The sequence below is a fragment of the Heptranchias perlo genome, chromosome 20, assembly GCF_035084215.1.
Source record: "Heptranchias perlo isolate sHepPer1 chromosome 20, sHepPer1.hap1, whole genome shotgun sequence".
In the NCBI taxonomy this organism is placed as follows: domain Eukaryota; kingdom Metazoa; phylum Chordata; class Chondrichthyes; order Hexanchiformes; family Hexanchidae; genus Heptranchias; species Heptranchias perlo.
The window spans coordinates 36,978,754-36,993,284 of record NC_090344.1 but is presented as its reverse complement, the minus strand read 5'-3'; the positions used below and the strand labels follow the sequence as shown (position 1 = coordinate 36,993,284).

The 14,531-nt window shown below is 45.4% G+C and overlaps 2 long non-coding RNA genes across 2 annotated transcripts; one reads left to right on the top strand and one right to left on the bottom strand.

Moving 5' to 3' along the window:
• The first annotated feature begins 250 nt into the window (after positions 1–250).
• On the top strand, positions 251–13,715 carry LOC137335706 (uncharacterized). The gene is made up of 3 exons (XR_010966482.1): positions 251–322; positions 10,089–10,148; positions 13,695–13,715. It is a non-coding gene; the product is annotated as an uncharacterized lncRNA (long non-coding RNA).
• On the bottom strand, positions 8,542–13,884 carry LOC137335705 (uncharacterized). The gene is made up of 4 exons (XR_010966481.1): positions 13,828–13,884; positions 12,659–12,789; positions 10,356–10,462; positions 8,542–9,125 (listed from the first exon to the last, which is right to left on the bottom strand). It is a non-coding gene; the product is annotated as an uncharacterized lncRNA (long non-coding RNA).
• Positions 13,885–14,531: the final 647 nt, after the last annotated feature.

Sequence of the window (14,531 nt, the reverse complement as noted above, 5' to 3'; positions counted from 1 at the left end):
CTGTGAAGCGCCGTTACATTAAAGGCACGATATAAAGTTGTTGTTGATACAGAAACCTGCATATTTATAATTTACTATCTTCTTTAATTCCTTTTTTCCTCTTCTTTAGGGTGCCACAGATTACAGAACAATTCGTGGTTGAGAAGGCAGGCAAGCAACCCAATTTCTGGCCTTCGCTGTTCTGTGACTGACTGCTTTGAGGTGAACGACAATCGATCAAGGTGACCTCCCATCTGATTTTTCCATCATCCACGTGTCCAAACTCTGTTCTCCCTGATGACATGGTCAAGGATCTGGAATGTGCCACACTTGGGATTAAAAGGTAATGACCGCTGTCCTGTCCATGGTGGGATGTTGATGCGCTGATCCACTACGTGGTGAACTGCACTGGGGAATGGGGCAAGGGGAACTGGGAATAATCACACCAAACCCTCACTCCACAAACTGCAACTCACTCACAAAAACCAGTCCACATCCTCAACCAAACTCCAGCACTCCCATGTACCCAGTCCTCGCAAAGCTCCGCTGGCTTCCCGTGCCCCAGAAAACTGGTCTCAACACCTTTGTCCTCATTGTCAAATCCCTCCACAGCTTCACTCCATTCTGTCCCAGTGATCTCCTCGAATCTTACAGCAGACAAGGAAGCCATTCGGCCCGTCATGCCTGTGCCAGGTCTCGAAAAAAGTCTATCCACTTAGTCCCACTACCCTGCCTTTTCCCCATCATGATCATCAGTGGTCTGCCTAAGGCAGGTTCTGGCTTAATTCTCTCTTCAACGCCCCACACCTTTTCCCATTCTTCAGGTAGTCCAGAAGCATCCTTTTCTTCCCTCTTGGTCTTGTTCCTTCCTTCCATCCATTCTTCTAACACCTCTTTCAACGTCCCATCGTCTCTCAGTACGTGACCAATCCAATTGCCTTTTTCTGATAACATCAAACTGTTCTTCTTGTATCATTGCCAACACCTTCTCATCACTTTTCTTCTGTCTCCACTTTACCTTCTCCATGCATCTCCAAACCCACATCTCAAAGCTCTCGAGAAGCCTGACCTCTTTCCTCGTGTTTCAGCCTCACACTCCATATTAAACTTTTCATTAATCTTTTCTTCAATTCTGTAGTCAGTTGGACAGTCAACATCCTCTTCCTTCCAGTAAATGCAACTTTCCCCACTGTAATCTAAGCCTTTGTCTCCATGGCACATGTGCCATCTTCCATCATTATACTCCCCACATATTTAAATTTCACCTGATCCAACTGTTCCTCGTTGATTGAAATGCTCACTTTTTCAACTGCATGCCTAGAAACCTTTATAATGTTGGTCTTACCCACATTGATCTTCATTCCATAATCCATTGCTGCAGCATTCAGGCTATCTACCAACAACTGCAGTCTATCTTAGTATTTACGGTCAAAAGCTTGTCATCAGTAAATCTGACAGCTTTTCCCCATACCTGCTTAACATTTTCTCTTTAAATAATCATCCACTTCCATTTTAAAACTCATTATACATTCTGCTTCCCCCACTGTTCCTGGCTGGGCATTCCACATTCTGACAACCCTCTGCACAAAAAATGGTTTTTCTCAACCTCTCCCTTTATCCTTTGAAGTGATGATCTGAAATTGATGCCCTCTAGTTACTAACTCACTGATCAGTGGATATGCGATTTCATCCCAAGAAATCCTGAAACGTGCCATTTTCAAATGCAGTCAGAGGATGTGGAATAAAATTCAGCGCACAGATTTGCCAACAGGTTTATTGATCTAACATGGCATCAGTGTAACACAAATCTGTTTTCTCCTGGTTTACAACAGTACAGTAAGACGAGGCATAAATGACTGCTTGTGAGAATAGATAATACTCGTTTCTTAAATCAGGGTACAAATTTGAATTGTGATTTAGTGCGAAGGCTATTTGGGGCAATCACTGATTGGTCACCACCAGAGAGGTCAGTTCTTGCCCAACCTTGGATTAAAATGCAAGTGGAGTTGAGGTCAAAGATCAGCCATGATCTTACTGAATGGCGGAGCAGGCTCGAGGGGCAACGTGGCCTACTCCTGCTCCTATTTCTTATGTTCTCATGCAACAAACTTTTAAATTGCTCAATAAATTTAGCAGAGTTTTCTCCAGAGCCAAAAGGTATTTTCTCAGTAAAAAAAAACGCCTGATTCTCAGTCAGCACACATTTATTGTTGGAGTGGACATTTGCTGACTAGTGTGGACAAATTACTCTTTACAGGTCACTGGACACAAGCACAGTTATCATTCAGACAGGAAATTAAAAACGATCACCAGGAAAGTAAAATCCTTGGGACAAGCAAACTCTGTTGGAGCAGTGGATTTCAAACTTTTTATCTCATGACCCAGTGGAAGAAAAACACTTACCCCAGGAACCCAAAACAATAATATCTTCCTAAAAGGAGGCCAACACTACAGCACAAGGTGAATCCAGTTCAATCCAGTTCATATCTGTGATTAGATAGTTAGAATATAAAATTGCCTTTCGGAGGATTACATTTTCAGTCCTTTGTGCATGCCAATTTTCGAAGAAGAAAAATCGCATTGCCGACGAGATGACCGGTAGCTCAGCGATTCTGGAAGAAACTTCTTACAAGGAGTCGGAGTCGGAGTCAGCCTCCATGTCCCCAGGAAAAACACGCTGCCTGGAGTGGCCCTCTGGGTTGATCAGTTGAAGGAGTGGTCACCGCGCTGCTCCCAGTACACAGGCCAGGATGTGCTGAGTGTTTTCTTGTTAAAGAACAGCAGGACGAGGCCTGTTTTCTAAGCCCAACAAAAGGCACAGGGGTGAATAAATAAAACGGACTGAAATTAAACCCAAGATTCGGAACCCAGATCTCTCTTTACAAACATGTTACTCCAGGTCTGCCTCCCGTTTTCACCCGGAGGCTTCACAGCCGCCAGGATCAGGTCGAAAACGGTTTTAAACTTATTGAGAACATGAACCACATCACCTGTACTTAAAAAAAACTCTTGTACTGTTTTCTCCTCCCTGCTCCGTTTTGTTTTAAATCGAACTGCCCTCCCCTCGCTTACCTCTGCAACTTCTCATCCTCCATTTCTTTTATCTTTCTTTTATTCGTTCATGGGATGTGGGCATCGCTGGCAAGGCCGGCATTTATTGCCCATCCCTAACTGCCCTCGAGAAGGTGGTGGTGAGCCGCCTTCTTGAACCGCTGCAGTCCATGTGGTGAAGGTTCTCCCACAGTGCTATTTGGTAGGGAATTCCAGGATTTTGACCCAGCAACAATGAAGGAATGGCGGTATATTTCCAAGTCAGGATGGTGTGTGACTTGGAAGGGAACATGCAGGTGGTGTTGTTCCCATGTGCCTGCTGCCCTTGTCCTTCTTGGTGGTAGAGGTTTGGGAGGTGCTGTCGAAGAAGCCTGGCGAATTGCTGCAGTGCATCCTGTAGATGATACACACTGCAGCCACAGTGCGCCGGTGGTGAAGGGAGTGAATGTTTAGGGTGGTAGATGGGGGTGCCAATCAAGCGGGCTGCTTTGTCCTGGATCGTGTCGAGCTTCTTGAGTGTTGTTGGAGCTGCACTCATCCAGGCAAGTGGAGAGTATTCCATCACACTCCTGACTTGTGCCTTGTAGATGGCGGAAAGGCTTTGGGAAGTCAGGACGTGAGTCACTCGCCGCAGAATACTCAGCTTCTGACCTGCTCTTGTAGCCACAGTATTTGTGTGGCTGGTCCAGTTAAGTTTCTGGTCAATAGTGACCCCCAGGATGTTGATGGTGGGGGATTCAGCGATGGTAATGCCGTTGAATGTCAAGGGGAGGTGATTAGACTCTCTCTTGTTGGAGATGGTCATTGCCTGCCACTTGTCTGGTGCGAATGTTACTTGCTACTTATCAGCCCAAGCCTGGATGTTGTCCAGGTCTTGCTGCATGTGGGCTCGGACTGCTTCATTATTTGAGGGGTTGCGAATGGAACTGAACACTGTGCAATCATCAGCGAACATCCCCATTTCTGACCTTTTGATGATGGAAAGGTCATTGATGAAGCAGCTGATGATGGTTGGGCCAAGGACACTGCCCCGAGGAATTTCTGCAGCAATGTCCTGGGGCTGAGATGATCGACCTCCAACAGACACCAACATCTTCCTTTGTGCTCGGTATGACTCCAGCGACTGGAGAGTTTTCCCCCTGATTCCCTTTGACTTCAATTTTACTGGGGCTCCTTGGTGCCACACTCGGTCAAATGCTGCCTTGATGTCAAAGGCTGGCTTCTGTGATGGTGGGGATAGCGGGAGGAGGCTGAGACGGATCATTCACTCGGCACTTCTGGCTGAAGATGGTTGCAAATGCCTTGTCTTTTGCACTCACGTGCTGGACTCTGCCATCATTGAGGATGGGGATGTTCACAGAGCCGCCCCCTCCCTTTAGTTGTTTAATTGTCCACCACCATTCTTCATTACCACAAAAGACCAGAAGATCTCCTCGATCATATAGAATCATAGAAAGTTACAGCACAGAAGGAGGCCATTCGGCCCATTGCGTCTGTGCCAGCCGAAAAAGAGCTATCCAGCTTAATCCCACTTTCCAGCACCAGGCAGAATATGGAAAGTTCAGAGGGGAAGTGAAAAAGGAAATAAGAGGGGCAAAGATAGAGTATGAGAATAAACTGGCGGCCAACATAAAAGGGAATCCAAAAATCTTCTACAGGCATATAAGCAGTAAACGGATAGTAAGAGTAGGGGTGGGACCTATTAGGGACCATAAAAGAGATCTACACATGGAGGCAGAGGGGATGGCCGAGGTATTAAATGAGTACTTTGCATCTGTCTTTACCAAGGAAGAAAATGCTGCCGGAGTCTCAGTAAAGGAAGATATAGTTGAGATACTGGATGGGCTAAAAATTGATAAAGAAGAGGTACTTGAAAGGCTAGATGTACTTAAAGTAGTGAAGTCACCCGGTCTGGTTGGGATGCATCCTACGTTGTTGAAGGAAGCAAGGGTGGAAATTGCAGAGGGACTGTCCATAATCTTCCAAACATCTGTAGATATGGGGATGGTGCCAGAGGACTGGAGAATTGCAAATGTTACACCCTTGTTCAAAAATGGGTGTAAGGATAAACCCAGCAACTATAGGCCAGTCAGTTTAACCTCAGTGATGGGGAAACTTTTAGAAACGATAATACGGGACAGAATTAACAGTCACTTGGACGAATGTGGATTGATTGGGGAAAGCCAGCATGGATTTGTTAAAGGCAAATCATGTTTAACTAACCTGATAGAGTTTTTTGATAAGGTGGATGAGGGCAATGCAGTTGATGTGGCGTACATGGACTTTCAAAAGGCATTTGATAAAGCGCCGCATGGTAGGCTTATCATCAAGATTGCGGCCCACGAAATAAAGGGGACAGTAGCAACATGGATACAGAATTGGCTAAGTGACGGGAAACAGAGAGTAATGATGAAAGGTTGTTTCTCGGACTGGAGGGAGGTGTACAGTGGTGTTCCCCAAGGGTCGGTGTTGGGAACGCTGCTTTTCTTGATAAATATTAATGACTTGGACTTGGGTGTACAGGGCCCAATTTCAGTATCTGAAGATGACACAAAACTTGGAAGGGTAGTAAACAGTGAGAAGGATATAGACAGGCTAGTGGCATGGGCGGACACGTGGCAGATGAAACTTGACGCAGAAAAATGCGAAGTGATACATTTCGGTAGGAAGAATGAGGAGAGGCAATATAAACTAGAGGGCACAACTCCAAAAGGGGTACAGGAACAGAGAGATCGGGGGGTATATGTGCACAAATCGTTGAAGATGACAGGGCAGGTTGAGAAAGCGGTTAAAAAAGCATACGGAATCCTGGGCTTTATAAATAGAGGCATAGAGTACAAAAGTAAGGAAATCATGATGAACTTTTATAAAACACTGGTTCGGCCACAACTGGAGTATTGTGCCCAGTTCTGGGCACTGCATTTTAGGAAAGATGTGAAGGCCTTAGAGAGAGTGCAGGAGAGATTCACTGGAACGATTCCAGGGATAAGGGACTTTGGTTACATGGATAGACTGGAGAAGCTGGGGTTGTTCTCCTTGGAACCCCAATACGCCAACATTTTCATGCACAAGTTCGAGCAGGACTTCTTCACTGCACAAGACCTCCAACCAACACTGTACACCAGATACATCGACGACATTTTCTTTCTATGGACCCACGGCGAAGAATCACTGAAGAGACTACACGATAACATCAACAAGTTCCATCCCACCATCAAGCTCACCATGGACTACTCCTCAGAATCAGTTTCTTTCTTGGACACACGAATCTCCATCAAAGATGGGCACCTCAGCACCTCACTCTACCGCAAGCCCACGGACAACCTCACGATGCTCCACTTTTCCAGCTTCCACCCTAACCACGTCAAAGAGGCCATCCCCTATGGACAGGCCCTGCGAATACACAGGGTCTGCTCAGACGAGGAGGAACGCGATGGACACCTACAGACGCTGAAAGACGCCCTAGTAAGAACGGGATATGACGCTCGACTCATCGATCGACAGTTCCGACGGGCCACAGCAAAAAATCGCATAGACCTCCTCAGGAGACTAACACGGGACGCAACCAACAGAGTACCCTTTGTCGTCCAGTACTTCCCCGGAGCGGAGAAACTACGGCATGTTCTCCGCAGCCTTCAACATGTCATCAATGACGACGAACACCTCGCTATGGCCATCCCCACACCTCCACTCCTCGCCTTTAAACAGCCACCCAACCTCAAACAGACCATCGTTCGCAGCAAATTACCTAGCTTTCAAGAGAACAGCGTCCACGACACCACACAACCCTGCCGCGGTAACCTCTGCAAGACATGCCAGATCATCGACACAGATACCACCATCACATGAGAGGACACCACCCACCAGGTGCATGGTTCATACTCCTGTGACTCGGCCAACGTTGTCTACCTCATACGTTGCAGGAAAGGATGCCCCAGAGCATGGTACATTGGCGAGACCATGCAGACACTGCGACAACGGATGAACGGACACCGCGCAACAATCGACAAACAGGAGGGTTCCCTCCCAGTCGGGGAACACTTCAGCAGTCAAGGACATTCAGCCACCGACCTTCGGGTAAGCGTACTCCAAGGCGGCCTTCGAGACACACGACAACGCAAAATCGTCGAGCAGAAATTGATAGCCAAGTTCCGCACCCATGAGGACGGCCTCAACCGGGATCTTGGGTTCATGTCACGCTACACGTTACCCCACCAGCGAACAAATGTTATCTGTTTTTAATATAACGGGTCAGTTGCTGTCTTTTCTATGTTTCTACCTCTCTATCTCTGTTTTTTTTTGTTTGTTGTTTTTTTTGGTGATTTGTATATTCTGAGACCTGGCAGGTAACACCTGTCTGTCTGCACACTGATTGCCTTGGCAACAGGCAGTTGAAAAAACTGTCTGTTATCACCAAGCATTGTTCTGTGAATTATAAATGTGACTTCATTTCGAGGATTTCATTTCCACATCGTTCACCTGAGGAAGGAGGTAGCCTCCGAAAGCTTGTGAATTTAAAATAAAATTGCTGGACTATAACTTGGTGTTGTAAAATTGTTTACACTTATATTCTGTGCCTTGGCTAATAAAGGAAAGTATCCCGTATGCCTTTTTAACCACCTTACCTACCTGTCCTGCTACCTTCAGGGATCTGTGGACATGCACTCCAAAGTCACTTTGTCCCTTTACACCTCGCAGTATCCTCCGATTTATTGTGTACTCCCTTGCCTTGTTTGCCTTCCCCAAATGCGTTACCTTGCACTTTTCTGGATTGAATTCCATTTGCCACTTTTCTGCCCACCTGCCAGTTCATTAATATCTTCCTGCAGTCTACAGCTTTCCTCCTCACTATCAACCACACGGCCAATTTTTGTATCATCTGCAAACTTCTTGATCAAGCCCCCCACATTCAAGTCCAAGTCATTAATATATCCCACAAAAAGCAAGGGACCTCGTACTGAGCCTTTGTTGGAGCCTTCAATGTTGGTCGCCATGGTTGTTCTCCAGACTGCGGCCTACGGCATCCACAATGCACCTGCTCGTCTCGTCCCCTCCCCTGCCACTAGGGGGAGCAGCATGTAGCAGCAACGAGGAAGTGAGAGGGCTCAGTGCATTCTGGCCGATGCACAACATGTGGGGGCAGCTCGTAATGACGAGCTTGACGTGGGACAGAGGCAGCGCGATCACGGCGGGTGGGGGATGGTAGGACCCAGTGATTAATGTTCCGCGACCCAGTACTAGGGCACGACCCGTACTTTGAAAACCACTGTGTTCGAGAGATCCCCTGCAGAAATACTTTTGCATCACATGCAAGGCGTCACCACCAGAGGTCAGTCTAACACGGTTTGAAAACAAGGGTTCCTTGACTGATCTCTGAGAAAAATGCAACAAACTATTTAATAAAAACAGCAGTATTTCCTCTGGAAATTCCTCTGGACATTTTGTACAGCACATTAATCTCAACCAATTGCTGACTGTTATCAGTCAGCTAATAACAGAAATAACTTGAGTTATAACAGTATTCATATTAATACTGTCCATCATCACCATAGAAAACGCATTTCACTTTGGCATCTCAAAACATCTTTGTGAATTTTGTTGCTCAGAGAAAGAAGGAAAATTACCCTTCATCAGAATTCCCAGTACTGTTATTGGGGAGAAATCATGGGACAGAATGATAGAAAGAAAGAAGTTGCATTTATACAGTGCCTTGCACATCCTCAGGATTTTCCAAAGTGTTTCACAGCCAATGAAGTACTTTGAGGTGTAGTCACTGTTGCTATATAGGCAAACACAGCAGCCAATTTACACACAGCAAGGTCTCACAAACAGCAGATGAATGACCAGATAACCTGTTTGGTGATGTTGATTGAGGGAATGTTGATCGAGATCAGGATAAACCCATGATGTTCTTCCTGTAGCATCTTTGACGTCCACCAGAGCAGCTTCACAGGGTCTCATTTCAACATTTCATCCAAAAGAGGCGCCTCCAACGTCAGAGAATTCCTGTCCAAGTCTAACACAGGGCTTGAATCCACAAGTTGACTCAGGGGAAACATCCAGCGAGAACAATGGGAATCCAGTAGAGAATCAACCTGGACAAACAGTAAAGAATGTGTTAGCAAACGCCCAGAGACACGTAAAGAATGGATGACCGGGGAATGATCTGTGAGCAGACCCGACGCCATTAACAGCAGTGCAAAGCGGACACATTTTGGCCAATCTCATCAAGCGCCCCCGCTGTAATGACATTCCATTATCGAGATCATAAGTTCAGTGGCAAATATAATCCGATTACCTCAAACTTTGCTGCTGGTAAGTACTAAAGTTACATTTAAATTCGGTTTAAAAAATTAATTTGCCTTTTGCACTGAACAGGCTGGGGCTCTTTTCTCTATGAGGAGGCTGAAGGGTGACCTGATGGAGGACTTTAAAATTATGAAGGGGTTTGATGGGGTAGACAAAGAGAAGTTGTTTCCACTTGTGGGGGAGTCCCAATCTCGGGGCCATAAATATAAGACAGTGACTAATAAATCCAATAAAGAATTCAGGAGAAACTTCTTTGCCCAGAGAGTGGTGAGAATATGGAACTTGCTACCACACAGAGTGGTTGAGGCGAATAACATAGATACATTCAAGGGGCAGGTAGATAAACACATGAGGGAGAAAGGAATGGAAGGTTACGCTGATCGGGTTGGATGAAATAGTGTGGGAGGAGGTTCATGTGAAGCATAAACACCGGCATAGACCAGTTGGGCCGAATGGCCTGTTTCTGTGCTGTTAATTCTATGTAATGTGTATCTGATGGATGTTACATCTGGAGGGAAACATGTTTCAAGAGGACAATCAGCAATTTCGCTGAGATGTACTGCAGAAATCAGGATTCCACGCTTCAGCTTAGTAGCTTGATGTCAAACTTGGACTCAAGCTCTGTTTTTAATTCTGCTATTTTTAATTGCTAATTACCTCGGTTTATCCAAAGCCAAATGCCTTGGCTTTGCCTCAGCCATCAAGCTTCAGTTTACTACTCAGGTTTAATCTCCCCTTCTACTTGACAGGCTCCATCGAGTTAACGTCTCTGAGTTTTACCAAAGAAACTAATCAGGAGAGGTCAGCGTGTAAGTATGTAAAGATTTATCTTTCCACCTTTCGATGCAAATGATGGAGTAACACCCCTCATTGCAAACTCTATAAAGACTTCAGAGAAAAAGCCCATATTTGGTCAATAAGGTACTCTCCTGTCCCACACCGTCATTTTTCTCATATATCATTAAGTATAACCTAATTATCAGCAAAGAGTCAGTTTGGCTCAGTTGCACTCTTACCTTTGAATCAAGAAGATCAAGATTCAAGTCTCATTCCAGAACCGGAGTACATAATCTTGGCTGATACTTCAGTGCAGTGCTGAGGAAACACTGCATTTTCAGAGGTCCTGCAAAGACATGAAAAAGAACATGTTCTAAGCAGGAACAGAGATGATGATCATCCAGAGCTGGCACAGATCAACACAGAGCATTGTGTAACTGCTTTTGGAAAGCTTCTGTGCCAGTGCTTGTGATGGGATGTTGGAATGCGGTGTGTCGGACGGAGCCTCGAGGTATAATTCCTGAGCTGGGACCTCATGCTTCACCACTTCTGACCAGCTCCTGGCTCCAGTATCCATGGATGTCTAGAGTCTGCTGCCCGGTCCAGGCTTGCCCACCTCCCCTTGCGGCGAGCTCCCTATGATTGTGAGCTGCTTTCTCCTGTGTGATATGAAACAGGGATGAAGCAAACGAGAGAGAACACAGTGCCAGCAAACAAACCCATGCAAGAAGGTGGCCTGTGAAGAGAAATGTGGATCATGTGATTGAGTTGCTTGCTCGGAACGTGTAGTACTGGCCAAGGAGTGGTGTGCAAATAAGAGTGAAGGTTGGAGGGGAGATTTGTGGGCCCGTGCTTAAAGAAAGACTTGCATTTATATAGCGCCTTTCAACGACCTCAGGACGTCCCAAAGCACTTTACAGCCAATTAAGTACTTTTGAAGTGTAGTCAATGTTGTAATATAGGAAACATGGCAGTCAAATTGCGCACAGCAAGGTCCCACAAACAGCGATGTGATAATGACCAGATCATCTGTTTTAGTGATGTTGGTTGAGGGATAAATATTGGCCAGAACACTGGGTAGAAATCCCCTGCTCTTCTTCAAAATAGTGCCACGAGAGCTTTAACGTCCACCTGAGAGGGCAGACGGGGCCTCGGTTTAACATCTCATCCAAAAGACGGCACCTCTGACAGTGCAGCACTCTCTCAGTGCTGTATTGCACTGCACAAAAAAGCAGTCTGAGATTGGTATCTGTCGTGGAAATGAGCCTTGAATGCAAAAGGCTTGTTGCTTAAGGGTGTCGAATGAGAATAGGCCTCAAGAATCTCACATTCTCTGCTCACGTAGCTAAAGGTATTTGTTGAATTCTAATGCAGGAAACCAGGCGTAATTGGAAGAAAGGTTCAACAGAAATTCAGCTCTCAAATTCACACAGCTCGAAACAGAAACAATGGTCTTTCCAGCAGCAATTATTCTGTCATCTCCCACATGAGATGGATTAAACCCGCGGTGCACAGTAACATTTTTATCACGTGCAGTAATGAAAAGGTTTCAACTCCCTGCTGACAAGATGCAGATTTGTAGCAGCCTGAATTACGCTTTAAAACCATCTGTGGTTTCTCTGTGTTCTATTAATGCCACACTTCTATCTCCACTGGGACAGAGGTGGGGAAGGGTTGACAACCAAGATTTAAAATCAGGGATTATAACAAAAAGTGTCCTTCTGGTCACATTCTTTAAACAGTCGTCCCCGTCTTACTAACAGTCGCTTGGTTCATAAAAGCAACTGTTTGTCTCCTTCAATCTGCTGAGCCAGAAGCAGAGCTCCATGCTTATTTCCCTGTATCCTCACAGTCAAGGAAGGAATAGGGTTGCCAACCCTCCAGGACTGCCCTGGAGTCTCCAGGAATTAAAGATTAATCTCCTGGACACTGCTGCAAGCAACTCAGGAGAAAAATCATAGGGTGATTTAAAAAACTATATGTTTTTTCATTCTCTTTGAACGCTTTCGTTTATTAGTTGGAAAAATATTGGAGATGGGAAAAGAAGATGTTTGACTGGGCGGGGCAGTTGGAGGCAGGTAGTCATGTGATAAAACCTCCAGGAATATGTCCAACCAGTGTTGGCAACCCGAGGAAGGAAGCACACCCACAGCATTTACTTCATGGATCAATGGTTGTCGATATGTGCTTTTCATGAACTGGCACCTGTGTACGTGCGAGAGATGGGGGTAGGGCTGGGGGAGTAATCCACTGCATTTTGTTCAAAGCCACAGGGCAGTGATCCAACAGTGGGATTTTCAAAAAAGAAACTGGAATCTCGGAAGATAAGTGACAGAAGTGAGCAGAAAAATTCCTAGTCAATTAGCGAGCTTTTGGTCTCCATGGATCACTCAGGTGGTCCCCATGGATCCTCGACCATGGATTGCACCTGTTAATTTGTGGGTGAAGTTAGTCACTGGAGAATCAGAGGAGGTATTCCCGATATGCGCTGAAGGTGAAAATACGTCCCACGGAGATCTCGGCGCAAATAGAATGGACTTACCCTGGGCTTTTTGCGCTGGATTGCCAGGGCTCATGGCCCACACGTGGGGTGTGGGCAGTCGATTGGACATTTCCTGCTTTACCCATTTCTGTGACACTCTTCTGTTCTACTGTTTTATCCAAGGCATTGACCTGCTTAAAAATAAATGGGTTAATCGTCTCAAAATAGCGGGCAAAGGAATTTCAATGGATAATGTCCTTTCGGGAAGGAAACCTGCCATCCTTACGCGGTCTAGGCCGATATGCGACTCAAGTCCCACACCAACATGGTCGACTCTTAATTGCCCTCTGAAGTGGCCTAGCTAGCCCCTCCATTGTATCAAATTGCTCCCAGCGGTTCAAGAAGGCGGCCCACCACCACTTTCTCAGGGCAACTCGGGGAGGGCAATAAAGGCTGGCCATGCCAGCAATGCCCACATCCCGAGAATGAATAAAACATTTTTTACCTTATAACTTCAATGTAGAACACCGTCCCCGTAATCAAAAATAAATTGACACCGAGCCAAAGAAAGAGACATTAGGAGGTGTGACCAAAAGCTTGGTCAAAGAGGTGGGTTTTAATGAGTGTCTTAAAGGAGAGAGAGGCGGAGAGGTTTAGGGAGGTAAGTCCAGAGCTTCAGGCCTAGACAGCTGAAGGCATGGACACCATGTTAGTTGAATGCCGTGCCTCAATCCTCTAAGGGAACATGTCCTATATTTAACCGTTCCTTAGATTACAGATTTATTTTTTCTTTGTCTAAAATATCTCCCGTTTTCTGGTTGGATTTCACCAGAATTTCGTGGAAAGGCATTTTTTTTTGCAGAGCAAAGATCTGAAATTGAAAATATCAAAATACGTAGCAGCTTTCTGACCCCAGCTGTTTACTCTGAGCTGCCCATTTGTAATAATACCCTGTCTCCCGGGGGGATTACTGAGGCAAGTTTTTGCCCCAGGGAATGTCAGTGATGCAAAGGTTATCATTTGTGTTATTCATTGAAAATATTGATCTGCTTTTTCATTAGCTGTTCTATTTGTTATTTTGATTGAAAACCAGCAGGAATTCGGAGGAAGATCTCAACCCCACAGCTCCAAATAGCTGCTCGTGGCAAACAATTTCACTGCTCAGTAAATTTAAAACTCAGACCAAACAAAAAAGAACTATTTTAAAAATGATGCAGTTGACACCTTACCTTGGAAAGCACAGGCTCCTGCCCTGACCAAGGATGCAGATCACGGAGTAACTTCTGTGTCTTATTCCAATAGGGATCTCAGTGTTCCTGTAAAATTCTGAAGAAGCAGAAACATCCATTATATCACCGTGCCTAAGGTTTTAGAAATTGAAAAAGCTAAAATAATTCAAGAGATGAAAGGGAAAGAATAGAATGAAAAGTTTGTGCATTCTCAAAACCATCCCCCAAGAAACTTGAGAAACTGCTCATTTCAATAACATTTAGCACTTAATGTGCGATCTCTCTGATAAGCCATTAAGATACATAGGGGCCGATAACATGAAGGAAAATACCCCACATTGCTTAAGGCGCTGGAGACCTGTGTGATCAGACACAAAGGCTAACTTCATGCAAGTTAGGGGCAAGCCCCATAAAGCACCTGAGCATTGCACCACGCAGCTAGACGCCGGTTTGGAATGGGCGGTACAAGAATGGCCTCCAGAAAAATCCAATTATTTATTGCTGGGAGGCCCTCTCCTCCATATTTGTTGCAGAATCTGAGCGGCCTCCAATGCCCAATCTGGGAATCAGGCTGTTCTGCTCTAAATTATTATTTTTTTCAAATGTGTTAAAAAAAACATATGCACAGTGTTAACAGATTGGGCTGAAGTGTTTGCAACCATCTTCAGCCAGAAGTGCCGAGTGGATGATCCATTTTGGCCTCC